At 43.0% G+C, this 26,716-nt stretch overlaps 1 protein-coding gene across 1 annotated transcript in view; it reads right to left on the bottom strand.

Annotated features, from left to right (window-relative positions):
- Positions 1–12,670, bottom strand: part of ZNF516 (zinc finger protein 516) — a 99,511-nt gene extending 86,841 nt beyond the window's left edge. The window contains exon 1 of the mRNA XM_066328138.1: positions 12,603–12,670. The gene's annotated coding sequence lies outside the window, so the exon portion shown is untranslated. The remainder of the gene's footprint in view (positions 1–12,602) is intronic.
- Positions 12,671–26,716: the final 14,046 nt, after the last annotated feature.

Here is a 26,716-nt window from a genome sequence, read left to right as displayed (position 1 = left end):
CCTCTCCATAACCACCACCACTCTATTTTCTCGCAGAGCTCCTTCTGATTAAGCAGGATTTCCCATGCTAGGCACCAGACAAAACACCAGGCATCTCCCATATCCTGCTCCTACACAGTTCTTGCACACACCTTATCTCATTCTGGTGCTGCTGCAGGATGGCAGAAACCATCCAGGAGATCAGTGCCACAGGAAATAAAACAAATCTCAGTCAGACCCCATTAACACATCCCAGACAGCAATATCCAGCAACACTGTACAGGGACATCATGACCAGGACAGCTCTGGACACCACCTCAGCCTCACCATTTATGAAGAAAAGCATCACCAAGAGCAATGATTCTTTTACTGCCTTAACTCAGATAACTACAGATTTCTGCCATGGTGATTTCTGATGAGAGAAAGACATCCACCTACAGAAACTCAGCATTCCTAGGTACAGAAGAAAGTAGTTCTCCACCTTCAACAGTCTTCCTGGACACTCACAGCTCCGCCAAACACCTATTTCCTCCTCCTTATTTCTGTATGATCTTGTTAGTCTTTTTCCTTTAAGGCTGTGTTCAGCTTATTACACTCTGTTTTCTTCTCCTCCAGCTTTTGCTGTTGCCTGCTGCTTGCACCAGCTCTTCACTTCTGAGCAAAGAGGCAGACACTGATGCCAGACATGAAATGGCTGAGAGATCTTTACAAGTGAACCAGCTCATATTGGCATAGCTCTGCTATCCCCAAAGCAAGGTGTAATTACCTTACTTGTGGGTGGAATTACACAAGGAGTAATTCTGGTTACGTGGTCTTCAATAAACTTCACAGAGCTGCTCTAAGATTCCACCAGAACTGGGTTATGCTAGGCAAAATCCATTAGACTCTAACAGCATGGGAGGAAAATAGGGAGGACTGTGTGAAGAGCATTTCTATTATTCGACCGCAAAATTATTTTCCTACATTCACATACTGCTATACCTACATAGATATTTCCTTTCCAGAAGAAGATTCAAGTTCAAAACTTCATTTTGCATATTAGAATGAGAAACTGAGATTTTAACCCTTCAAATACTGTTATCTTCTTCAAAGTGCAAAATACAAGGAATAAAGCAAAATAAACTGGGTCTTTAAGGAAACAAAAATCTGTCTCATTCATGTCTAGCACGTTCTTAGATGACAGACTCTCAACTCTCATCATCTTGTGTTTTTTCTTACATGTTGAAGAGAGTTTAGTTTAAAAGACAGTGTTCTTCTTCCATGGCAATCACAGATGACAGAGACTGTACCAAGTGAGAAGGGTTTCTTCCTGTTCAGAGGAAGTACTAACTCAGAGGGCAGAACTCCCGATCCCACTGAGCCAGCAGGACACCTTTAAGCTCCCTACACACTCCAGAATAACCTGCACTGGTGTGCAAACTGAACGGCAGGAGAGAAGACTTGAACCAAAACTCAGACAAATTTCTCGACCCTGTCACTGCCCTGGGCTGCTCATCATTCATCAAGTCCATTATGCACTCGCTCCCATTCTCCAGGAGGACAAAACTCACAGCAGCGGCACATTAAGCAGGTAACCATCTGTCTTCCTCTCCAGTCTGGTGATACAAGTCTTGATCCTTGTATCAGTCTTAGAACCTGCAGGAAGCTTGGACAAGCTTTCTGCTAGAACAGAAGACGATCTAGTCTTCAGAAGGGTAAGGAATTAGCTTGATCTCTTACATCTCAAGGTCCCCATTTCCTTCCGTTTTGCCAGGCTGCCAGATCAACCAGTCCCCAGAGGATTCTTTTTGAGCTTGTATCTTCCACTCCTCAAACAAACCAAGTCAGCATTCTTGAACTTCTTGTTCTCTCCCTTATCTTCCGTCAGAGCCAAGGACACAAAAACAATTATGGGTCTCTCCACCCATCTTGTGCAGTGCTCCACATCTAGCTAAAAAGTTGCAGAAATGTTCACCCGCTATTTCATTGCATTTGACTTAGCAAGCAGTGAAAAGCAAAATAAATGTCACTAGGTTGTCTCAAGCTGTACATCAGGACAAGGTAGTGAAGAGTGTCAAAGTCACAGCATCTGCAGAACTAGACAGCAGAAGATAACAGGTTCCATCATGGATCCCATCTTTCTATGAGGACTCAGAGGGGATGCCCTGGTTTGCAACTCTATTCCTAGCTCAGAGATGTATGTGCAATCTGCAATAAACAGGGGGCAATTAAAGGATTTTGTTATGCAGAGGTACACACAGCTTGTTTGCAGGTTAGAACAGGACACACAAAAGCCATCAGTCTATTGCACAGACTACACATCATACACATTGTTGTGAGCACAAAATGCCCTGGGTTCTGCACTGAAACAGGAGACGCAACAACAGGCAATTCAGCAGCAGACATTTAAAATTTTCTTAGTGGCCTGCATAAACTCCATAGATTACTGTTTTGTACCATTTTTCAGACTTTTAACAAGCCAAACCACTCCCTTACAATACCCAGTCTCCTTAGACATCTACTTCAGAATATAAGAATCTGAGGGGAAAGGCTACCCACAATCTAGAAACCACTTTTGAGCTCCAGACACCCTCCTAAATGCATGAAACTTTGAAGTGAAATATTAGCAATCCTCGCCTTTTTGCACTGCTTACTTTTGTGATGGCAACCTATAATCCCTAATCAACCTAGAAAATAAATGACCGATAAACCAATCTGCTTGTAACCCCATTAACAGATTCTGGCTTCAGTATCAACAGGGTAATTTGCTGAGACTATTTTTAATCCCAACTGCTAAACCATTAATCCCACAACGTCCACATAGTATTTCCACCATCCCCTAAATTTACTCAAGGTTACCAACAATTTTGCAACTCATTAAAAAGCAGATAAATAAATAACATTTGCAAATATACACCTCCTGGCACTGGAGAACTGACAGACTCCGATTACTTGGTTGATCCCATTAAAGCCATTACTTTCTAATTGGAAAGAGTCATTCAGAAGCAAAGCTGTGTGTCTGGCATGTCACTTGACACCTGGTATGTACCGCTCATGATAAAATGAACTCTCCAATATGCTTGCCACAATGAAAAGAAGTGGGTTATTTCATCGTACCACTGATAGTCACAGCTCTCTACTAAAATCTGTTCTAATTTAATGGGACCAAGGTTATCAACATAAATTGTCATGTTTTCTCAAACTGGCCTTAAAATATTCTCCAACTATCATTATTAATGTCAATATAAATTATGCATTGAAGATCACAGCATTCATTACTAAAGTAAAATTTATCTGGAGGGAAAGAAAAAAAGAGACAAACAGAGCGAATCTAATTAAAGTAAGTATTTATAGATTTCATACAGCTCCTTTCTTTAGTGATGAAAACACTCCTTTAAAAAAGGTCCTAAAATAAGCATTCACAGGGCCATCAAAAACAGTACCAAGAAAGCATTGTGTTAATCAGCTAAAGGTACAGTTACACATAGGATGCTGCAAAGGGACTGATGTGATAATACACAAGCCTGGTAGTTTATCCAAGGGTGTATCAACATGGTAGCACAACAATCTGGAAGACAGACCCTTGGTTTCACGTAAGCAGCTACACACGGGAGGAAAAGCTGCATTTAGTGTTAGAAGGGTGGTGTTTAATGCTCCTTTCAGCTTCTATAAATTACAACGGCAGCCATTCCTAATTGGTATACATTAGTATTCAAACACCACGTTGAAATTAGAAGCTTAGCAGTTTTTTGGTACGCTTATAGACACTTCATACAAACACATGAATAACCTTGTTGAAACATTTTAGAGTCCCAAGGTTAAAAGAAATTACTTTGAGACAGATGGTGACCAACTGGTACCTCAGTGAGGAGTGCCACCGACTTTTGAAAGTTCTCACGCAACGCACCGTATGGGGCTAACTCCTATTTACTGCACGCTTTGGGACTTTGCAGTAGAGCCCCATCTCCAGAAACCCCGAAGATGCGCACAGATAGGATGGCACAGGGCAAAGAAAGCCTAAAAATACAACTCCCAAGGAAATCCAAATCCACAGGGAAAATAAGATATCTTATTTCCCTAATTGCATAGTTTAAGTCAGTCCTTAAGTCGCCTGATTCATAGTTTTATCATACTTGAGGCTGCCAATACTGGTACCAGCTCACCAATACAGGTGCCTCAGAGTCTACCACAAAGAAAGCCAGAATGCATCCATTAAAATAGACAACTAAGCAACCTCTGTGTAAAAACTGGGGGACAGGGAGGGGGGGGAAAGACTTTGCAAGCACATACTCAACCATCAAAGGAGCAGCTCTAGTTTCAGCCAGCAGAGACTGTAACACCTCACCCCGCAATCCTTTACAACACACCGTGTCACTGGCTATTGTTCATAACTCTTCCCGCAAACCATTTCAACATTCAGAGAATGACTATTTCTTAAGGAAATTATTTCAGAAGGAAAAAATATTGCTTACTCATGAACCTGGTATCATTGTAACAATGAAGCAAAACAGCTACAGACAATTACATTGCACAATCCTAAATGCATCTTTTATTGTAAAAGATTTCAGGAAAAGAACATTCTGAAACACTGAAATAAATCAGAGAATAAATGTGACTTCTTGTCAGCTCATACAATATGGGTTAAATGCTACCATATGGTGGTGAGCACACGTTACCCTTTTAAAAACAAAGAACATGGCTAATTTCATTCCCAAATCTATTTTTAAATAAGTAAACGTGACCATTTTAAAATTAGGCTACAATTGTGACTAGAACACCTCAATTTCCACCAGCTTCTCTCCCTCTTTCTTTACTGAAAACTAACACCACTTCCCTGCTCACCATCTTTTTAAAAAAGACAAGGAAAAATTACTATTCAGTCAGCTTTATCCCCGTAATAAGCCAACATAAGCATTTCTATGCAGTGTAAAAATAGTGACGAGCCAACTCACCGTTCTTCCTTTATAATACCTGCCGGAAAAGCAAAGCGTGCGTGCGTGTGTGCCTGTGTGTGTGTGTGTGCAGTACGTTAAAACTCAATGACATCCGATCCGGTTTTCAGCAAACACTCACAACAGGACCTGCCCGACAGACTGAGCTCTCGTTTTCTCTGCACCCCCCACATGTACTGAGACACACAGTTTCGGTACACTCCCAGCCAAAAAGGAACAACAACAAAAAAAGAACCAAAGGAAACACGTATGAAACACACACAGGGTAGCTGAAGTGGAGACACTGTTGGTTTGAATATTGTCTGTCTAGCCTCTTGTGCTATTTGTTTTTATCATTATACTATAAATGAAACATTTTAGGAGCCTAAAAATAGCCACAAATTGTAATTACATATGCTTTGTAGTTTTTATTTTACTTTGAAAAGAAGACTAAAAGCTAGATCATTTTAGAAACTGGCCTAAAGATTTAGGGAGCCACAAAATTCTTCTACTTTGCAATTTCAAGTACTCTGCTGGAAAGCATTTCCTTTGGGACATAAATATGACGGCCCCAACATGGAGAAGCAAACTCCCAACACCACACAGTGAAATGGCAAGAAAGAAAAGGGAGAAGAGTAGACAAAGGAAAAAGTAATTTCTTAGAGATTCTAAGAGTGCCCTGATTACGGATGTAATGCTATAAGCTTTAATTAGGAGCTAAGTGCTGTGTGCTAAATTCATCCCCACATCCAGTGCTATAAATTCAGAGTCACCCTACTAAAGTTACCCTGGGTTTACCACAACGGTACAACAGTAATGCCAGGCCTACAGCTTCTGCAACAGTCCATAATGAAATGTGGATTTTGTTGAACGAGCGACACAATATCCTGCTGATAAAAATTTAATTCTTTTCCATAAGCAATCACTTAAATGAAAGGTTAGCAAAAATGAATTTTAAGTACTCCTCAGAAGATAAGCAGTCTTGAATCCACAGAAAAGAACCTCTGTTCAAGCCATGACTTGAAACATTTTACAGGCCAGAGTCTTCAGCAGCCTCTGCCCTGGTGTCCCTGGGACACTTCATGGACACTACATGCAGTGTTAGCTCACAACTTGGGAGTGGTAAATAAGCAGCTTATCTTACAGCAGATGCGTGCTACTGCTATGACACCTGCTAGAATTTGTTAGGCAATAAACAGTTTGGTAGCAACTTATGAGATGCAAGCTCTGTCCATCCACACGCTAATTTAATCTCAGAACACACACTTAATGCCCCGCATCCATTTGCACAAGCGCTGCTGCCGTAACGCAGTTTCAGGAATCCAAGGAGAAACTGCTAACACCGACTGTGTAACAACGCTGATGGGCCTCTGCAGATAACCAAGGATGTAAACAACATCAAAAAATGAGCAACCAGCCTTGAGTAATCATCACACCAAAAAAAAAAGAGAGCTCAATGGCTTCAAATGGCAAAGCAGGTTCAGCAGATCAAGAGACCAAACATTTGCTGACTAACAGTTAGGTAATGAAAGTAAACATTAGTAATGAAGTCATCATCCTAATGAAAGCCATGGCAGTGTTAACTACCTGGACCATAATCCACTCACAAGTTTTAAAGCGGGCTCACTAACATATTTACTAGAATAGTTCCTGCTGGGAAAGGAAAGGAAGTTTCATTTACTTTTAACATAGAAGTGACAACCAAGGAATATTGCTATCTGTTAAGTCATTCTAACTCCCAAGTACTGTACAGAGTTTCTGTGCAGTTACAGTGGGTAACTGAAAAACAGAATTTTGCCTTCAGTGTCTGAGTCAGAACAGCTTTATCCTAGCACTGAAGTGTATAAATATTTGCAGCATGTAAGATGTCTGCTTTGAAAAAGCAATGTTGCTCCAAGTTTCAAATATTTATATTGCAGATATCTAATCAAATAAATGTGACTTTTTTTTCTTGGTTTGTTGTTTTATTTTGGGTTTTTTGCCGCACCGTGATTAGGTATCTGGAATAAGTTTATAGCTAGAGGAAAAAATAACAAAACATAATAAGTTTTAGTTGATTATCTGCCAATATAATTAAGGATTTCAGATACACATATAGAAACTGTAATTCCACCCAGAACCACCTTCATGCAACTCCTGGTAGTCAATGGGAGTGGAAAGGCTGCTTATTATGGGTCAGCAGTGGATTCACAACCAGCAAGTCAATTTTTAGGATGGTTGCACACGCTCTTACCCAACTACAGGACACCACCTGGTTGTGAAAACCAGTTTTGAGTCCATTTCTCTTTTCTGTGTAGAAATCCAGTGCCCATTCAGTCTTAAAAGACAGGTATCTACAAATTCATACTTCGTCTCTCAAAAACTTAAACAGGCACTTTTCTTATGAAATGTGCAAGCTTGGACAAGTTGCTTCCTGCAAAATGCAATCACTTTGCATTTCAGATTTCTATTTTGATGACTTTAAGAAACAGTATATAGTCAAACCCAGATTTCCAGTTTAAGTACCTATATACAGACTTTATCGCTGGTCCCAACAAAAGCTTATGCACTGGATCATTCTGCATACTGCATGTAATCCCGGAGAAGTCCTGGAAGTTCTTGGCACAAACTCAAGTCTTCACAGAAGGCCTTTCAAAGCTGACAGGTTTTGGATCATACTAAATATAGATACCCTTCATTACATGGGACCTCAGCATAAAACTCATCAGACCTTAATCACAGAGAACTATCGACAGATAACTGTAGTTATAGGTAACTACAAACAGACAATACTTACTGGTAATTATAACTATATATATAAAAAATTATATAAGGTAATAGTTATAGGTAACTAAATGTAACTGTTGAAGTCACCTGCACACAAAGACCTTAACAAGAAAGTCCAAACAAACAGACTGCCCAAAGTTCTCAAAAGTTGGTGATTATACCATTCCTATGAGGATGCTCCTCCAGGCTGCCCCCTCTGGTGTGCACCCCATAGGAGGGTCTATTTTAAAGGTCATGCATTTTTCAGCCAATGGAACCCAACAGCTCAGCTTCTGAAAATGATCTGTAAGATGTTAAGACATAAACATCCTCCTTTGCTAAAATGAGGATCACTTTAGCAATCAAAAATGAGGGAGAGATTCACAACAATGGCACAATCGTTTTCAACCCCTTCAATGAACGCTTCTGTACTGATAATTGCTACTATTAAATCTTGGTGACAGCATGGTACTATGACCAATTTTAAAATCATACAAGGAACCTAATTTTTAAAGTCAATACATTAGTCATTACCACAGGAAAACTTTAATCTACAAAATGTTGCTCCATTCTAGGCAGATTGAGTTACTGAGGTCACTTGCAAGCAACAGTAGGTAGATTTCACCCTAGTGATGTAAACTCCTTTCTATGATGTAGAGAAAATAGTCGTTCGTACTCATGGAGGGACTAATACCAGTTTGCCCGGTACAACTTTCTAAAGTTGTGCTAAGCTTAGATAGGCGCCCTGCTAACAAAGACCACTCCTCTCTTTAAACATGTTTTAGATCATTCCTTAGGACAATGTTATTCTCACTGATGCTTTTTTCTCTCCTTTCTGTAAGCATTACCTTTGCATATTAATCTAAGAGTTTAGAGGGAAGGCTATAATGCCCTATTGTCCACACAGACTCCACAGTACTTATCACTAACTAGGTGTCACTTCAACATCACTCAGTTTTATAGGAACTAAAGGCTTGAAAACAAAACCCAGGCAAGAATTTCTAGTGACAGCTAAAAACCACTTTACACCAGGAGCTAGTAAAGGTGTGCTTGTGACAATTACACAGAGGACACGAAAATGATTTTATTATACAGAGCTCACTCAAGATGCCTATGGCAGCTACCCTCGTGAAACTGAAGATGTCTCCTGGAATATCTGCACCTTGATACTTATTACGCCACAGGTGCTCCTATGCAGCAACATCAGCCTCCAGTTTCAGCAGGGGGAAAGCTCCAAAAACCACTGTGGCCACCCTGGTGGAACAAAGTTGGGGTGCACAGAGAAGCAGATGACCATGCTGATGATTGTGGGTTTGCTGTGACAAAAGCAAAGGACACTCTGGCAGAGAAACAAAGCAACAACATTCACTGATAAACAACTCATGCCGGCCGGCCGCCACAGACAAAACTACTGGAGCAAAACTACCAACATACTCCCCGCCGTGACGAAACTTTTGCTACCATCGCCAACACCCCTCCCTGGCACTGCTCCCCCACAAAACAGCCAACACCTCTTACACTGCAGCTATTTTCTGCCCACTGGCAGCAGCCAGCCTGGGGGGCAAGCACATGGAGGCCCCACTAAAGAAGCCTCACATGCACTATAACCCATACCTGCCCATGGGACACAGCCACAAACACGGGGGCATGGGCGCACACACACCCCTGCTTCCATGAGGCATTCCGCCACCCCACAGCCATGTGAGCCTCATGGCGCCGTGCACACGCATACCCAGCAGGACATACAGGCACACACACCTGGCTCCCAGGCAGCAATGCAACATACCCCATCCCTGCCCTGCATCTGTGCACACACACTCCTGTCCACCTGTCGCAGCACCCCTGCCGGCCCTGTATGCACCTGCCCCGCATGCAGGCTCCAGCCTCCCAGCATGGACACGCACACACAGCCCCCAGCCCCATCCGCATACCCCTCACAGGGCTCAGAGGGAACAGCTGAAGGTCGCTGCCCTGCCACAGGGTCAGCATCCTCCTGCTTGGTCCAGGACACACCGGGCCTTAAAACACTGCTGGAAAGCAATGGTCAAAAATCAAGACACACAGCACATCTCGCCAAATGAAACACTCGGCCGTCATCCCATACACACACCATGCCCGGGGATGGCGGCACAAGGGAAATCTGACAGAAGATTTTGAAAAGGACTCCCTCTCCCAAATCAAAATCAACCTATGTTATGCCACTCAGCTTTTGCTTAAAATTACGCTTTTTGGGATTTTTTTCGGGGGGAGGGGCGGGGGAGGGTTGTGGGGGGAGAATCCAACGGAATACACGGTTGCCAAGTCGAGTTAATGAAAAACCCTTTGGCTGTTAACTCATTTAGTGCAGCAAGCATGAAATAAAGTCCGTGGCACGGGGCCAAAGCGCAGCGGCCCTTTGCCGGGCGGGCTGTGGGACCTCTCCCCGGCCGCCGAGGAGCCGGCCCCGAGCACGGCACCCAGCCGCCAGTTTTGGGGAGAGACCCCCAGACACCGGTGAATCCCGCTCAAAATAATGAAAATATTAAAATAAGCCCCACGGAAATAAAAATATCGATGGCCCTGCCAGGCCCTAGGAGCTTTTTCATAAAGGCGCTTTTGCATCCACCTCCAAAAAACAGCGCTGCGGGGGGACCGGCGAGGGGACGGCAGTACCGAGGCCGGGGCTGCGCTCAGGGCAGGGCAGGGCAGGGCAGCAGAGGACCGCGGGAAGGCGGCTCGCCGGCGGCTCCCGGTGCCACCTCGCCGCGCCCCGACACCGCGGGGCCGAGCGGGGCCGGGCCGGGCCGGGCCGGGCGGTGGCGGGGGGCGGGCCCGCGGGCCGGGGCCGCCCCGGCGAGGCGGGGCCGGCGGCGGGCGGGGGCTCGGCTCGGCGTCCGGCCGGCCCCATGCCCCAACCCCCCCTCACCGGAGCACCCCCGCGTCCCTCCCCGCCGAGGAAACTTGTGCGCTCGCCGGGAGAGTTCGGCTCCCCGGCCGGGGAGACGCTGGGTGCGAGCGGGGGGGCGGCGGGGAGCGCCCGGCGATGGGGAGCGAGGGGAGGAGGAAGAGGAGGAGGCGGCGAGAGAGTTGCGCCTCTCCCCAAAAAGGGACTTTGACCCCGCACCGCTCTCCGGCGGACCGCGAATTACATATTTTTATCACAGGTCGGATCCTAACGCACGTCGACACAGCGTCTAATTTATGAACTCATCAGCCTAATTTCATTATTTAATCATGCGCCCAGCAATCGTGTTTCCTTAAGAAAGGACTGACCTATTTTTGGCTGGAGATAAACGATCATGTTAACAGATGTTAATCTTGTAATCTGTTTTTCCTGTAAGCACTTCGCATACCCGCGTTTCAGACATTTAAAAAAAAAAAAAAAAATCTTGCCCAAACGACTTGACGTCACGATTCAGTTCTTATTAAAGAAAAAAAAAAATCTCGCAGTGGTTTCAAAGACATTAAATCTTTTTCACTTTATAAATGCTGATTTGTTCTGCCTCAACTCCCACAGGCTTTTATTTGCATTTCAAATTCCACAGGTTACACCAGTCGCCTTTTCAGAAAATGTACACCAACAATAAGGCAGCAAATGGGGGGGGGGGGAGGGGAGGGGAGGGGAACCCTGCATCTGGATTAAATAAAGAGCAGAATTAATGTTTCGAAAATAGTCCGAGCAAAATGATATTTGCACGTCCAGTGCCCGAGCGCCTCCGTATCCATAGGGGTACTGTAAAGCGTAAGCCGTGGGCACACACAATGCGCATTCCCCAGAAGACCCCTGTCTGCTGCTGGGAGCTTATTAACGCTCCTAATAAATGGTGCTGACTCCAAACCGACACTTTCCGACTTAAAACACAGGGTTTGTCTCCAGCAGTTAATTGCAGAGGTTAGCTGGTTTGAGGGGAAAAACAACGGGCGGCTGTCATGCTCCACACGCCTCCCCACACGTACTGCCAGTTTTGGCACCCCACCTTCCTCCCTCGTTGCAAAGTTTACCCATCCAAACTTTCCTCAACTTGCCCAAGTGCCTAATTCGCATTAGGATCGCGACTCGGCGCTATGCTAATGATCACCGAAGATAGTAATGGGGGGAGGGAGGGAGGGACGAGGAGGAGGAAAGCTTTTATAGCAGAAAATGTCTGGAACTGCATTATTTCTACTCTTCTTTTCTCTCCCTCCCTATCTCTCTCCCTTCTCTCCTTTCGACACCCCCCCCCCTTTTTTTTTTTTTTTTTTTTTAACATGTACATTAAACTCCCTGCCTCCCTCCCCCACCCACCCCACCCGCATCAAACGGGCTATTTTTCCTCTTCTGGAAATAATCGCTACAGAGACATTGTCCTCCGAGTCCTCCTCGCAGTCTATATGTGAATAATTGTTTTCTCTGCCCGCCCACCCCCAACTTCCTTTGATAAACTGTGTACTTCTCTAACGGGGATCACGCAGCGACCGACTCGCCACGGAACCGAGAGCGACTCGCCAACAAGGGGGGACACACACGGACACAGCCCCACATCGGGCATTTCACGCACACGCTGGATCAGCATCAGCGGGGCGGGGGGAGAAAGGGGGGGCACAACCACTGTTAATAACTGAAGTGGCTACCGGGGGCTCGACGACCCATCACCCACCTTCTTCAGCCGAAGCTTTTCACTTTAAAGTGCGGCAATTTGTTCTTTGTCTCCTAATGGATTAATATCGCGATCCGGCCCCCTCAACGCCCCTGACGGAGCGTACAAAGCCAAAAGGCTGCCGGAGCCCGCAGGGCTCCCCCACCCCCCGGCACCACCACTGCAGCAAACCCGACCTCCTCCTCGCGGAACAGCGCAAAGTTACCATTTTGGAGCTGCTCCGATGACCGGGGGGACGGTCCCCGTACCCGGGGGTGATGCGCGAAGTTGAGGGCTTTTTTTTTTTTTTTTCCCCCCCAGGGGCACAGCCCGAGGACCCCCCGCCCCCCGGGCCATTCCCGCCGCCCCTCACCTCCTGCGCGGCCGGCGGCGGCGGCGTTCGGGGAAGGGCGCGCCGAGCCGCGCTGAAGGTGAAACCACGCGCCGCATGCGAGCGGCGCCGCGCTGCACATGATCCGCCGAGCGGCTCCACTGGCGCGGGCGGGGGCGGCCCCGCCGGCCCCCGCCGCGCCCCGCGCACCGCCCCCGCCGCGCCCCGCCCGCCCCGCCGCCGCCGCCGCGCGTCCCCCGGCGGCCGCCGGTGCGCCCGGTGCCCGGCCCGCACGGCGGGGACCATTGTCCGCGCGGGGCAAAGCTGGGGCGCGGGTGCCGCCGGCCCCGGGCGCTGCGGGAGCGCGGGGGGAGGAAGGCGGGCGCCGCGTCGTGCGGGCGCGGAGTGGCGGTGCTTCTGCCCACCGCCGCCCCGGTTCCCACGTACCTTCTCCGCTGCGAAAGGTGCGGGCTGCAGTTGCCCCAGATGCATTTCTATGAGAAACTTTATTTTTTCTTTTTTTTTTTTTTTTTTTTTTTTTTTTTTTTTTTTTTGGGCGAATTCCACTGGTAAAATATTTATGGATCTATTGAAATGCGCAGAAACAACAACATTAAAGTCCTCAATCAAGATCAAAGAGGAATACTGTTCAACAGCCACGCTGGGGAAGTTGAAAGACCTCCGAACAAATCAATCTGCCATATGGCTATAGAAAGAAAAAAAAATAAGAAAACAAGAAAAAAAAAAGCAACAACAAAACACACACCAAAAAAACCCAACGCTCCCCCCCCTCCCCTTCCCCCCTTCCTATGGCTGAAAAGTTCAATTCTTGTTTTCCTGCCTGTTTACGAAGCTTGGTTTAATCACGCCAAATCTGTGTGTGCCACAGGCGAGGGGAGTGTGTTTAGTCTATGGCTGGGAAGCCTAATTTAACGCTCGGTACTAGACATCAAGGGTGTGGATGGAGCCTTTTTTTTTTTTTTTTCCTTCTTCGTCTTCTTTCTTTTTTTTTTTTTTTTTTTTTTTTTTTTTTTCTTTCTTTCTTTGTCTCGTAATGTGCGATGACGTACAGTTGACACGGAGCACTTTTGACGGAGGGAGGGTGTTATCTCGACGCCCCGGGCCGGCACAACCCCACCGCCCCCCGGGCACCCCGGCTCTGAGCTCCCCGCCGGAGCCGCCCCCGGCCCGGCCCTTCCCGGGCGCACCGGCCGCGCTCCCTCCCTCTTGCACTTGGGACGCGAACGGCTTCGGCAATGAGAGCAAAATTGGGGCGGGGGGAGGCTTGAAATCCTGCCCTTTCCAGTGCTTATTACAAGAACCCTCGGAATAAAGGGAAGGGGTGGGGGTGGGGGGCAGCGAGCGAGAGGGGAAAGTTGGTAATGAAGGATACACGAATCATAAAATGTAAGCTATGTGTGATTAATGATCTGCACTAATTTGTATAGCAGGCGTGTTAAAGGTCATTGACAATTGTTGCTGCTTTCAGCATGAATGCCTGAGTGGGATGTATTTGGGACAATCAAATTTAATTCTAATTTACAGAAAAAAAATAACTAGACGCGCATAGCAGCTGGTCAAAATATAGAGAGGACGCACTTTAAAAAATGCACGTGTCCTATTCTTCAAAAGCAGCTTTGTTACATTAATGGGAGGTGTCTTTAAGTGCCTCCATAGTAAATAACGCATCTGGAATGTCTGGATTTTGCCCCTTATGCATCAGCATCTTTCCTTCACACTTTTTCAATTGCAGGCCAAATTCGGTTCCCAGTTGCTCCAGAAGTGCAGCATTTTGTGGGAATTCTGAGTTTACTGGTGCCAGATTTACCTGTGAATGGACCAGAGCAGATGTCACCTCTCTGAGCCTGAAGAATCCACCCCAGGCACACGCCTATAACAAACACAGGCGTGTAGATTCTCTAATCACAGTTTATATAGCACTTTAGCATTTCTTTACACAAAGAGTAAGAAATCCATTATAAATCAGCATTCCTGGGCAGTATTTAGAACTACAGTATTAAGCTAACAATTTCCATATGGCGAAAATTGACAAGTCAGAGCAATGAAAGGTGCATGAGACTTCTCATCTCCTCTACCTAAAAATGTGATTTTTATGACCTACTCCTTTTCTCTCGGAGTCTGTACAGATTCTTTTCCTTAGACAGTAAAACATGAGAATACACAACACAGTGCTTGCTCTATTACTTGACAGAGTAATGCTTAAAATGCTTGATATTTTCCATATTTGCTTCCATAGGGCCCAGTCCTATACTCCTTGTTCTTGCAAGAAAATAGGAGGCTACAGGGATGAAAGGACTGGAGAACCCATCTCAAGCTTAGTACACGAGGGGTATTCCACTTTAATGGAAAGGCAATTAAAAATTCAGAAGATGCAGAGACCTTAAAAACAATCAAGCGGTATATTAATTTCACGGAAAGTCACCAGCAGAGTTCCTCTGTCCATGTAATTTTAAATAGGAGATTTTCTCACATTTCTTCTGCTGAGCCCAGCACTTCTGGGTTTTAAAAGCAAACCTGAAACAGGGTAAGAATTAATAGATTCAAAAGATATGCAGGATATATTTGCATAGTATCATCGATGTCATGAGAAATTTCAGGTAGAGATGATGTTCTTAATTTTCAATTCGTTAGTAATGTACCATTTCCATGGGTGACTAATTTGTTTGCAGACAGTTTACTCATTTTATCTTTCCCAGAAATCTTCCAGGAGATGTCCTCCAGTTTCAAATTCTTTAAATTACAGTATTTTGTATGAGAATGTCAGCGATATTAATGGCTCAATACGTTTTTTACTATTTATAGACTTGCATGTATAATAATTCTGGCTAATGAAATACTTGGAGCAGGAAAGCATTTATTTACTTTTGCTATGGTCTAATAAATTATTTGTTCAGCGTTTGGGACCAGGCTTTCTCAAGTTAGGGAAAATGGCAGTTTGATGAAATTCTGTGCGATGACTTGTCTGCATAACTTAGCCTTAGGAGTGATTGGTGGAAGTTTAGATAAGAAAAGGTTCCCGAGGAACACTGTGGTAGAGTAGTGAGGAAAAACGCCATCTCTGTAAAAGCAAGGCTGAAAGCATAGATAAATACGTCAAGACAGGCAAACAAGCCAAGTTTGGATTACATTTCATATATATGTGTGTGTGCATATGTGTGTGTGTACATGTCACATACACAAATACAGTCTGTGAAATGTAATCTAGGGGACTCAGTCTCTTTTTCTGTGTGCTTGCCCGGAGTTACTCAGATTTTGTGCCAATTAATATTTTCAGTTAATACAAATCTATGTGAAATTCTATTTAAATCTGAAACAGAGATTTTGCTCTCAAACCGTGCTTGATCAGAAAAAAGAGCACACCAACTGGTGACAAATAACCTTTAACTCTTTGCATTCTAAACCACACTTTTTCTTGGTGTATCTAGAGATACAAAAAACACGTGCAGAAGTAACCAACTGGAAGGCACAGGCAACTGTAATACCCATCTATGTCTGCAGATCACCACACAGAAGCATTTTCAGTTATGTTTTTAAAAAAGAAACTGACATTTCTGACTCCAGTTAAAATGGGCCATTCTAACGCTGGTGTGCTTCCGCAGTTTCTGTGGGTGGCACAAATTTCACTCTGAAACAAAATGGCTTCAATTAATAGCAAGCTCATACACTTGGATTAAATACATTGACTTCTGATGTGCATCACAACAATCTTTCTCTCCTTTCTAATCCTGCCTCAGTAGCTGAGCAGCGTCAGGCTGCTTCCAGAGTTTTTACTATGAAAACACACCCCCACCCATCAAAGTTTTGCACACCAGCATCCTCCGGGTCTGCATGGATTGAGGTCAAGCTCTTGCTCCCTGTTAATTTAGTGGCATAAATCTAGCGAACGAATTTGAAAATATTTTTCCATTTGGAGAGGCGCACATATTTCATGATCTGTCGTGTCTTTTAATGTGTAACAGCAATAAGCAACTTGGTCATATCTGTTGACAAATTGTATCAGGTGTCAGGATGTGGTCATAACCTCTTTACTTTCTACTCATGCAAGTTGTCCCCTTGCTATCCATGTAATTGCATCAATGATAAAAGATGACTGGTATTTGTTTCCATCATCTCATTTATGGCATGTAATGAGCTTTTCCTTATAGCAGAAATAATCTGGAGACCTTTCTTGAAGAATCAACATTTTTAACTCTAATGTCTTTCATATTTGCCCCTACCGCCAACACAGTTGCTAGGATATAGCCTGATTTTGATTTTTCGTGCTTTGATCCTCTCAAACCCACATTTTTTTAAACTGAATTATCCAATATTGCTTTTACAATGACACTGAGGAAGAGAGCAGAAAAAGTTAATATTGCAAATAAGTACAGCCTCAATGTACATGGCTATTTTAGGTTCATGCAAAATGTACCAACTTTTCCAGACCTGGCAGTCAGATTTTCTCACCCATATGTAATTTTATAAACTACATCACGGCTTCACAGCAGGTAGGGAGCCCACAAACCTGTTCTTAATTTCAGCTTAACTGAAAGCATCTCAGCAGCAGCTGGTTTCAGAATAGTTGATCAGACTTCCACAGATGTGGCCCATAGAAGGTTCAGAAATAAAAAAGAACTAGGCCACAAAGTAAAATTAATTTCAAGGAAAACAAATTCAATAAGGATGCGACTTTTAAGAGGTTTGTTTGTTTTTTTTTTTTTACTTGAGACAGAGATCTTTGAGAGGGCATATATCTGTGGCTTAGGATTTTCCATTCTGTCTACCGATAGTAATACTGCAGTACACTGATTTTCTGGCAGGCTGGACCTGGCTGTTAGCAGGCCGTGCTCTCCCAAAGAAGAAAAACGGGATATTTCTGAGTTTGTGTCGCCTCCTCTCCTCTCCCCTCCCCCTCGCCCTTCTTATGTTCCTCCAAGCATAACTGATAGTACTGGAGTGCTTGTGCGCTTTTCTAACTGGACCAGACAAAGACGTACAATAGCTAAAAATGACCGGTGATGTTACAGCGAGTGCGCCACTTGGTAAAACTGGGGAAATTGGTTGCCTGCTCTAAACAATGTGTTATCTGGGGCTGTTACACAAACTTTAAATAATGGACTACAGAAAAAAAAAATAATTTCACAAATGTTCAGTTCTGGAGCTTTGCAAGGAGAAGAATTTAAATGATTTATGGAACGGCATGGCAAATACATCATTGTACTATCTTCTGCTGAGTAGAAAATACCTCAAAAGTAAAAGTGGAACAAAACAGTCACTTGTCCTCACTAACAAAATTTCCCTTGACATTCTGTGCAGTGGTCTACAGTGGCTGAATAATCTTAGTTTATATGGTCTTTCAGCTCAGGCATGCAAGGAAAAAGGAACTTCAAAAAGAGAATATTTTACCTGATGTGTACTGTTTTAAGGCTTCAGTAATTAGAGACCTGCAAAGGTCAAAATAGCCATCAATATCACAAGCAACAGAGTAGAAGTAACACGTTTGAGAGGAAGTTAGTTGGTTGGTTGTAACATAATATGCCATAAGCGCTCAGACGTGGATCTGCAATGACGAGCAGCAGAAGAAACAGTAAAAGTTAACCAGCATCAGATATTTACTTGGCTGAAAGCACACAGGAACTTGCAGATGAGAGAGATGCTTTAGAGTATAAATCCCAGAGTTTATTGCCTTGCTGCAGAGATGCTGCAACTTACACCGAGGTCCGTCCACACAGATCCATTCACAGACTGGAGTAAAAGTTTGCCAGATCCTTCTAACCTTTCAGAGCCAGACAAAAACTCGGCATTCAGAAGCCTCCAAACCTTTTTTCTACCTTCTGGATCTCATTCAAATCAGAAAGGTGTGTCATTAGCCTAGTTTTAGCATACTACTGCCCACATCCTAAAGTAAAATCAGGAAATACTAGATTGGGGTGGGAAGCTAAGATGTTGCCTGTGTGTCTACGACTCCTGAAAATGTGTGTGCCAGTTGTATTTCTGAACTGGCATAAATTAAAAATGAGTAAAAGTACAATGATTACATCTGAAGCTGCAGTAGCTTGCAACAGTATAAGTCATAATAAATATGCAGAATTTTGGGAAAAATTATTTTGAGAACAGGAACTCTCCCAAAAACTTCCCATGGTTTCTTTCATTGATGATAGACCATTTTTCTTCCCTGCACAGCTTTGTGCCAAATTGGCCATTTTTCTAATTTCCTCATAAATCACAAAAAATTCATGATTCCTTTTATCACGTTTGGATCCACAAATCAACCAACTGAATTTGTTTTTGTGAGAGAAAGAGGCTGAAACAAACACTCAGGATCATTAGCATAAAATTATCGGCATAAAATTACCCTGACTTATAACAACAAGTTGCAGGCAGCTTCTCATTTGTTGCTTTCATAGCGTTTGAAAGACAGAAGTGAGTTAGGGGAGTTGGTCCACTACAGATTTTGTGGGGCATTTGCCTTTTTTCCCCCCCCCCGTTAAACTCTAAAGCTAATAAACCCGGAGCATTCAGTAACAAGCAAGGCACTCATGTCAACAAAGACCTTACTTAGAGACGGCAAGGTTTTGAGAAACTTCTGTGGTGAGGATTTGAAGATATTTTAGTCATATGCAATGCACTTTTGCTTCTCTGTTTCCTACAGTATAATCCCCTTTGCTTTCCCCCCTCTGCGTTTTAAAACGAGCACAGAAAAGGCTGAGTGTTAAACTACACCATTCAATTGTCTGGTAAGTACACAAATTCTGTTCAAATCAGAACAAACTTTCAAGTAGACAGAAAGGGGTATTTGGATTTCTATTTGGATTTCTATTTTATCCTGGAAACCCTGCTGAACACCAGTGTGATGAGGAATATAGCCATATCAGACCAACAAAAGGCTCCTAATGTAGTGAAGACCTCCTCCCCCCTCCTCTCCAAGGAAGCCGGCTGGCAGAGCTTTTGCTATCGGAATTGTTTGCAGAATAACCAAACTAAAGCAGCTCCCTATGTGGGTGCCTCATTCAGGAATAAGCAGCACTTTTATTCTAAAACACTTATCTAGCTTCCTGAAGAGAACAGGCTATTTGGAAGATACTTCTTTGTTTTGAATGTTCTTGTGGAGCAATACCTTATCTATTTTGGTTTTTTTTTTTTTTTTCCCTTCTATTTACATTTTCATTTGCTTCTCTGACAAAAGCAGAGATGTACTCACTCAATAAAGCAGTTATCACATACGCCAGCAACTCTTAGATTCCTTCTGCAGTTCAAAAGATTCCGAAGAACTGGTTTTATTGCAAAGGATCCCATTAATATCAATGGTGCAAACATCCTGTTTGCTCCTAGGGGCTTTATATAATAAAAGGGTTATGCTTTATAAAGTCAAATGCAATAGATCCGCATTTCACATCACTAGTATGACAATGTTCTTGCAATACAAGATATAGCACTAGTCATACTTTTATTGCTATGAAGTATGTTGCTGTGCATAATTCCACATATTTTTCCCTAAGACATAAGAACATTTCATGCCAAATCCCTCCATCATCTGAGGAGTCCAGGATCCTATTTATTTTGATGGAAGTTGGGGTAATAAAAATAATAGATTGCAAAATAACTGTGGTAACAACGCTGCCAAAAATGCTCACAGAATGATGCTGTTAGTATTGTCCAAGCCAATGTTTTGTCTCTCCAGAGAAGAAGGATGCATGTGCGTGTGTGCCGTCAACTCCATTTGGTGTCAGTCACTAAGGCTAAAGTGTGTGTTGATTTGTTTGTTTACTTGTGTTAACGAATTTAAGAGACTTGGGTAGCCATTTGGTGCTTAACTCCATGAAGGCTCCAGCAGGTAGAACTGGCACAACTCAAGCATCTACATCTTTAGTCCACAGGAGAGACACCATGGGTAGGAAGAAGGGGTCAAAGGGCTGTGAAGAGAGCCAGGAGCCCTCTGGAAGTGCTCTCCTGCCTTGTAACCCAAATGAATGTTGTGGTGGTTCCAGTGCCAAGTCTGTGAGAGGCCAGCAACTGGAAGCTGGTGTGAACTGCTGAACACAAACTGCTGCCCTAAGCTGCAGGGACTAAAGAGAGGTGGCTGTTGAGGTCACAGCCAGGAGGAGCTCTGCTGTGGGACCTGGGACAAAGCCGGTAGTTTTGGCTACCCACTGCCTGGCTCTACATCTGCTCCCGTGTTCCCACCTTTGCTTTTTTTGGAGAATGCTACTTGGCAGAGCATTAACACCAGCTCTGCACACTTCTGACTTCATTCACAAGTGCTTCTGCAAGGAATATATAACTACATTAAGTTTATGTTCAAGAGTTTTCTCCCAAGTTCATACCATTCTGCTGTAGGGCAGGCGTAGTATCCATAATCTGGTTACTAAAAAAGTGCTGGTGAATGGGATATTTGCATGAATGACCTCATTTTTCACTTGCTCACTAGAACATTTTTAAAAGGAAGTATTTGCTTGGTTGGTAGCCAAGTGTTTTCTCCTTGACTACCAAATGTGTTTAGTCCATATTAAGGGTAAAATTCTCTCCAAAGTTCACTGGTAATTTCCAGACCCTGCAAGATTTGCACGCAAGAGACTGACAGGAACATTCTTATTTAATAATTTCCCACCATATTTCAAAAAAATGTGGTTTTCCAGATGCTCCTGACTTCCAAATGCAAAGTGGAAAATTTCCAAAAAAGGCATTACTTCATCCGATGTCATTTATTTAGCACACATACAATCCCTGTGTCCTTCTTCTGCTTTATCAAAAAGCAAGGGGATGTGTGACTAGTTTGTATAACTTAAATTTCTTATCTGGACTTGCATAAGTGCATTCAGCAGCTTCCTCAGATGTACAGTTAATGGGAAATTCCATGAGTTTTACACTTAAACTTAATCAGAGATATGAAAGGAAGAATGTAACCATCAAAGCTATTGCAGAGTCCTTCACTCCCTGACCTTAGGGCCCATAAACCCATGAATAAGTTACATTCATCCATGTACTAACGCCTTTTTTTCATCACTAATGCAAAACGGGTTTAGAACTCCAGCTATTAATCCAAGTTGAATTTCACTCAAACTGCTCACTTAGTGGATACTTAGTCCTTAGTAAGGGTTTGTAGGACTCATCCTCTTTTCACCCCATGCAGCACAGGTAAGTGAGGGGAAGGACTGCACCACGGAGCAGAGCTGATGTGGCTGATCTCAATCCCAGGCAATTACTGGCTGCCTGTGGCTGCATCTGCACCTCCCTGTCAGCAGGGTGGTGTGTGCCACAGTCCCCTCTCCCTGGGTATCACTGAAGCTGTCACAGCAGGGGATGCAGGAATAACACATCTCTGCCCTGCTCCCAAAGCACTGTGCTGGCTCTGATCCCCACTGCAGCCATATATACTGGGTTTGGGGAGGGCACTCCACTCACTGCATAAACCAGTTTTTCTTCTCTCTGAGCCTCATTTTCTTGTAGCTGCAAAATGGGCCAGTACTTTCAGAGAGCTGTGCTCACTACTGCTGTAATGAAATACCCTGAGACCTCTGCTGACCCTGGCGGAGCAAACCGTGGCACAAGTCATGCTTGGTACCTGTGCTTGGAATTGTGTATGGCATTTGTACTTCACATAGCAAAGGTTATATCCATTCAGCAATCTTGGGTGAAAGGAGTTTTACACCTCTGAGTTGGCTGCGTAACTAGAGTCAGTCACCCAGCTGAAAGAGAATAAGGATCCTTTGAATGGAAGAGAGCCTCTGTCCCAAACGTGCACCAGAGGAAAAAAACAAGGTCTGGATATCCAGCTCAGGTTTTCCTGCAGTGCTCCAAGACAGTAGATCAGGAAAGTGTAAGAAGGAAGAGCCCATTCAGATAAAGACCTCTAAGATAAAAATATCTCCGTCAATACAAACTGAATATTAACGAAAAGATTAATTGGACCAATTGAATTATATTTAGAGGATTTTTCAATGAAAAGTTAAATGTTGGTTTGTGTTTAGATTTGGGAAGTGAATAGGAAAAAATATCAATATCAATAAAGTAATTTCAAAAAAAATAGTCCTCATCCCAGCTCTGGTTGATAAAATTTAATTTTTTCCTGTTTTTTTGTTTTTGTTTTTTTTTAAAGTACAACCCAGACACACTTGTGAGCCAAGTTTTGACCTGATGCAATTTGATACAGGTGAGATATTAAACCCTGAAGACCAAGTTAACAATGAAACAGTGACAGGCAGTTAACAGCAGTAAAGGGTAGTAGCTGCCATTATACTCATTCCACGCTTTTCACAGCATAGTGAGACAGCTGATAAACCCTGAACCTGCCTTGCTGCCTTTAGTTTATCTGTAGTTTATTTCCAGGAATGACCTTGTATTTACTGATTAATTCACCGACTCACTTCATGGGGAATTAGAACAACTAGAAAAATTTTAGTATCAGAAGCATTTTGCCTTATTTCTTCATTGTCTTTGCAATTTAAATATCCTGGTGTGTAAGCCTAAAGGCAGGAAGTGAGCTGTACAAACCCTTACAATAACAGTATTAGGTTGCAGATAAGCCCATGTGCTCAGTGGTGTTGGGCAATTTTTTTTTTTTCCCAAGGTAATACAAGTTCTGCCAATACTGGAAGAAATGCTAGAATGCTTTAACACATTTAAATTTTTCAAAATGAGCTTCATCTTTAGCACACACACACATACACAAAAAATACTCTCCCAATAGCAAGAAATTACTTTGGTCCATTATGCCAGGCTTTAATTATTTATCTTCACTCTGTATTTGTGTTTCTGCCATGAAACCCAAACCTTTTCAGCAGGCAGAGAGATGGTGGTGGGGTAGGTGCCTACCTGTCCTCCCTTCCATTCTTTTCCCTGCAACTCAGCGCAGTTTTAATGCAAATCAAACCCTTGGTGCGTACATAGCCAGCACAGATATCCTTACACTTCATGCACCTGGCAGTCAGCTTTCCTGCTGAGGCTGCTGCTGAACTGGATTGTTTCCTCTTGTGGTGATTACACTTGGCTCTCTGCAAAAAAAGACAACAAGAACTTCTTACAGATGATAAACACAAGCCTACTTTTTTAATATAGACCTGGATTTAGAGGCCTAAGAGAGAAAACTCTGTTAATGGCAAAATTTAGAATTTCGCAAATGAATCAAATCATTTTTGCAAGCCAGGCACACAACGAGCATTTCAAACCGTGTGCAAGCTGTGTAACCTACCAGTGCTGCATTTAACAAAAGTAGGACATGATTTCTGCATCTATTCTCCTTTAATAAGATTATGATCCTGACTGTCCTGTTCTGACTGCAGTCGGAGGTAGCGTTGTTGCTGAGTGGCTCACTAGCAGAAGGCTTGTGTGCTTGCATAACTGATCCCGAATTACACACGGTGCCTATCTATAGGTGCTAATCTTGAACATGACAAAACATTTGATCTCTCTGTGTATATTTGCACAAGCACATTTCCAACCACGTGCAAATACACGCACACACACACATCATCTCAAACTCACGACATTATGAGATTATTGCACATTTGTGTAGGCGCACTGTGAAAAGGAAAAAGTGCCTCATGCTCTACCTTTATAAGCCTGTCTTCACAGACAGCTAAATTTTATCAGTTTAGCCATCTCTGCTGTCATTTTGTTCAGCATCTAATTTAGGCCCAAATGCTAATGACAATTTCAGCCAAAACTGTTTAGCTGTTTCTGAAACAGAAAGCAGGTTGTTTTGCTTATCGATAAACAGTCTGGATTTTCTCTGGGAATTGTTCTAGCACCTTCACAATTTGAAGCCAGAGTCTGAAAAATCTGAAGTCTCCCTATGCTAGGGCTTTGCTTTTTGCTATTCTCGTTACACATTTGGCTGTGTTATAAGTCTGTGAAAAATCACAGTTTGCACATGCTCCATCACTACCTCTTCAATTCTAAGATTCTGCAGTAACTGAGGATGCTCAGGTTTCTCACAGCTGGTAGCGCTAACTGAACCACATATGCCACGTCCTCAGTTATAGACTACAGTGTCCCACTATTCCATGCTCGAATATATTATTCTAGGGTAGATTACATGGGCAAAGCCAAAATTTCACTACACTACGAACTCAAAGCAGTAACGTTGGGATGAGTTCCAACAGCAACTGCCAAGAGGGAGATAAATTAATTTATGTTCATGAAGCGTTGAAATATTGCAGAACTGGTCACCACGGAAAAGCTCATGAAAAATTTAATTATTTCTTTTGGAGAGAAGCATTTGAATGAAGTTATTATGTGGCCGTGCAATTAAAGATGATACCATAAAGCACACATACAAGGGGCCGAGTGAACAGACCGAGTATTGGAATCCTCACTATTGGAACTTTCTACATTAGTTTGTCTACATGACTTAAGAACACAGTAAAGAGCCTAGTCCCTTTAATTTTTACATTCACATGTCCATGTGTCTATAAGTAGCTTGCATCCAGTTTGAAATGATAAAATAATGGTGGGGAAGGGGTTAATAGTTAATTGCATTTAACAGTATAGGAAAGGCAGGAATAGCTTATTTGAAGTTATTGGAGACAATGATTTACTAGACCTTATGGACAACCCACAGCACAGAGATTTCAGCTATCCTCCGTGGAATATTAAAATGTGTGATATCAGTGAAGTACAGAGTAAGGGGTTTTCTGGAATTTCCATTCATGTCTCAGCAGGCTTTTAACAGAAGAACCAGGGGAAACTGTCTACAATAAACTTCTCTTTGTCTTCATGTCTTCCAGCTTCAGTATGCAAGGAGCTCCATTTTCAGCTGTGGAAATGAACCATTCCATTTTTATGAGATCTAATTTCGGTAGCCTACTTTGAATAATAAACAACAATTAACTTTCAGAGGACAGGGGAAGATGTGTAATTTTTAAGGCACATCCTGTTTCGAGGACTTCAGGATATAAACTACCTAAGAGCAAGAAATTGTAGAAATAAATGAGAGAGAACAAAGTTGTTCCCAGTACAGTGAAGCTGTCAGTCGTTCTGTTCTCCTGTCCTTGTAATTGTACATGTTGGGCCTGATTCCCTGACTTCATTTGAGACCCCTTGGGAGAAAACCAAAATAACATACTGTGGGATCATGTTCTTCTCCCAACATTTGTTTTTTGGAGTGCCAGTTGAGTGTGGTGCTTAAAAGCTTCACATGAACTGCACGGAGCTTACATGATTTCTTATGGTTTTCTGAAAGGGTGAGTACGGTAGAGCTTGTGCAGCGTTATTTCCTGAAAGCCTATTTAAGCAGGTTTTAGTGTTAACTTCAACTTCTTAACAAGCTTAAATACAGCATCACATTTGATTTGGTTTTGCAAATGTCTGGAACTTTTCATGTGGAATTAGCAGATCTCAGTCTTCAAGCCTAATGAACTCAGATAAAACTCAGCAGGATATCCTGTTGGAAACTAATTTTTTTGTACTAAGACAGCTCTTTGGTCCTCTTTTCTTGCCTTGCATTTGTTGACTTGTCTCAGAAGCTCGTAAGCTATCAGCTCTCTTATTGATCTACTCTAGAGTCACTTGAAAACATAATTTTGAAAGCAGCATTTCAGCACCTCTCCTTATTTGATCTCGTTGCTGTGGCACAGTTTTTCAAGCACTAGGCTGAAAATCAATGTTGGGGGTTATTTTATGCTTAATAATACATATTTTTTAAAATCTTTACATCTGTCTAATTTTTTATTTAAAATCCCTCTCTATATGGTAAATTTTCTGCTTTATTAAAATCGGTCTGAGGGTTCACATCCCTTCATTTTAATTTAGCTACAAATTGATTCTTAACGTATCACATCTAATAGCCTTTGGGGTTTGATGCGCAAACTATTCTGACGTCTATTCATAGACCTTTATAATGGGACCCACTCCAGTTTATCCCTTGAACTGTCAGGCTCTTTGGGAAATAATAGCTCCTGACAGTTGTAGAGTTAAAATATAGGATTAATGATCAGCTTTTAATGTGCAAATGGGGTATTCAGCTTTCCTCTTACCCATCCTATTTAATGCAAATTCACTGTTGAAACAGGTAGCATGAATTTCTTCTTTCACTAAACATAGATTAATCTATCAGGGTAAGTCTCTGAATCAAAATACAAATTTAGATACATACCACAAAGTAAATACGAGGCACTGCATTTGTGCTGATTTATAAGCAAGTATTTTTCTTCTGACAA

This window comes from Sylvia atricapilla, chromosome 1 (genome assembly GCF_009819655.1).
Source record: "Sylvia atricapilla isolate bSylAtr1 chromosome 1, bSylAtr1.pri, whole genome shotgun sequence".
Lineage (NCBI taxonomy): Eukaryota > Metazoa > Chordata > Aves > Passeriformes > Sylviidae > Sylvia > Sylvia atricapilla.
Note: the sequence above shows the minus strand (reverse complement) of the source record. Positions and strands in the feature narration are given on the sequence as shown.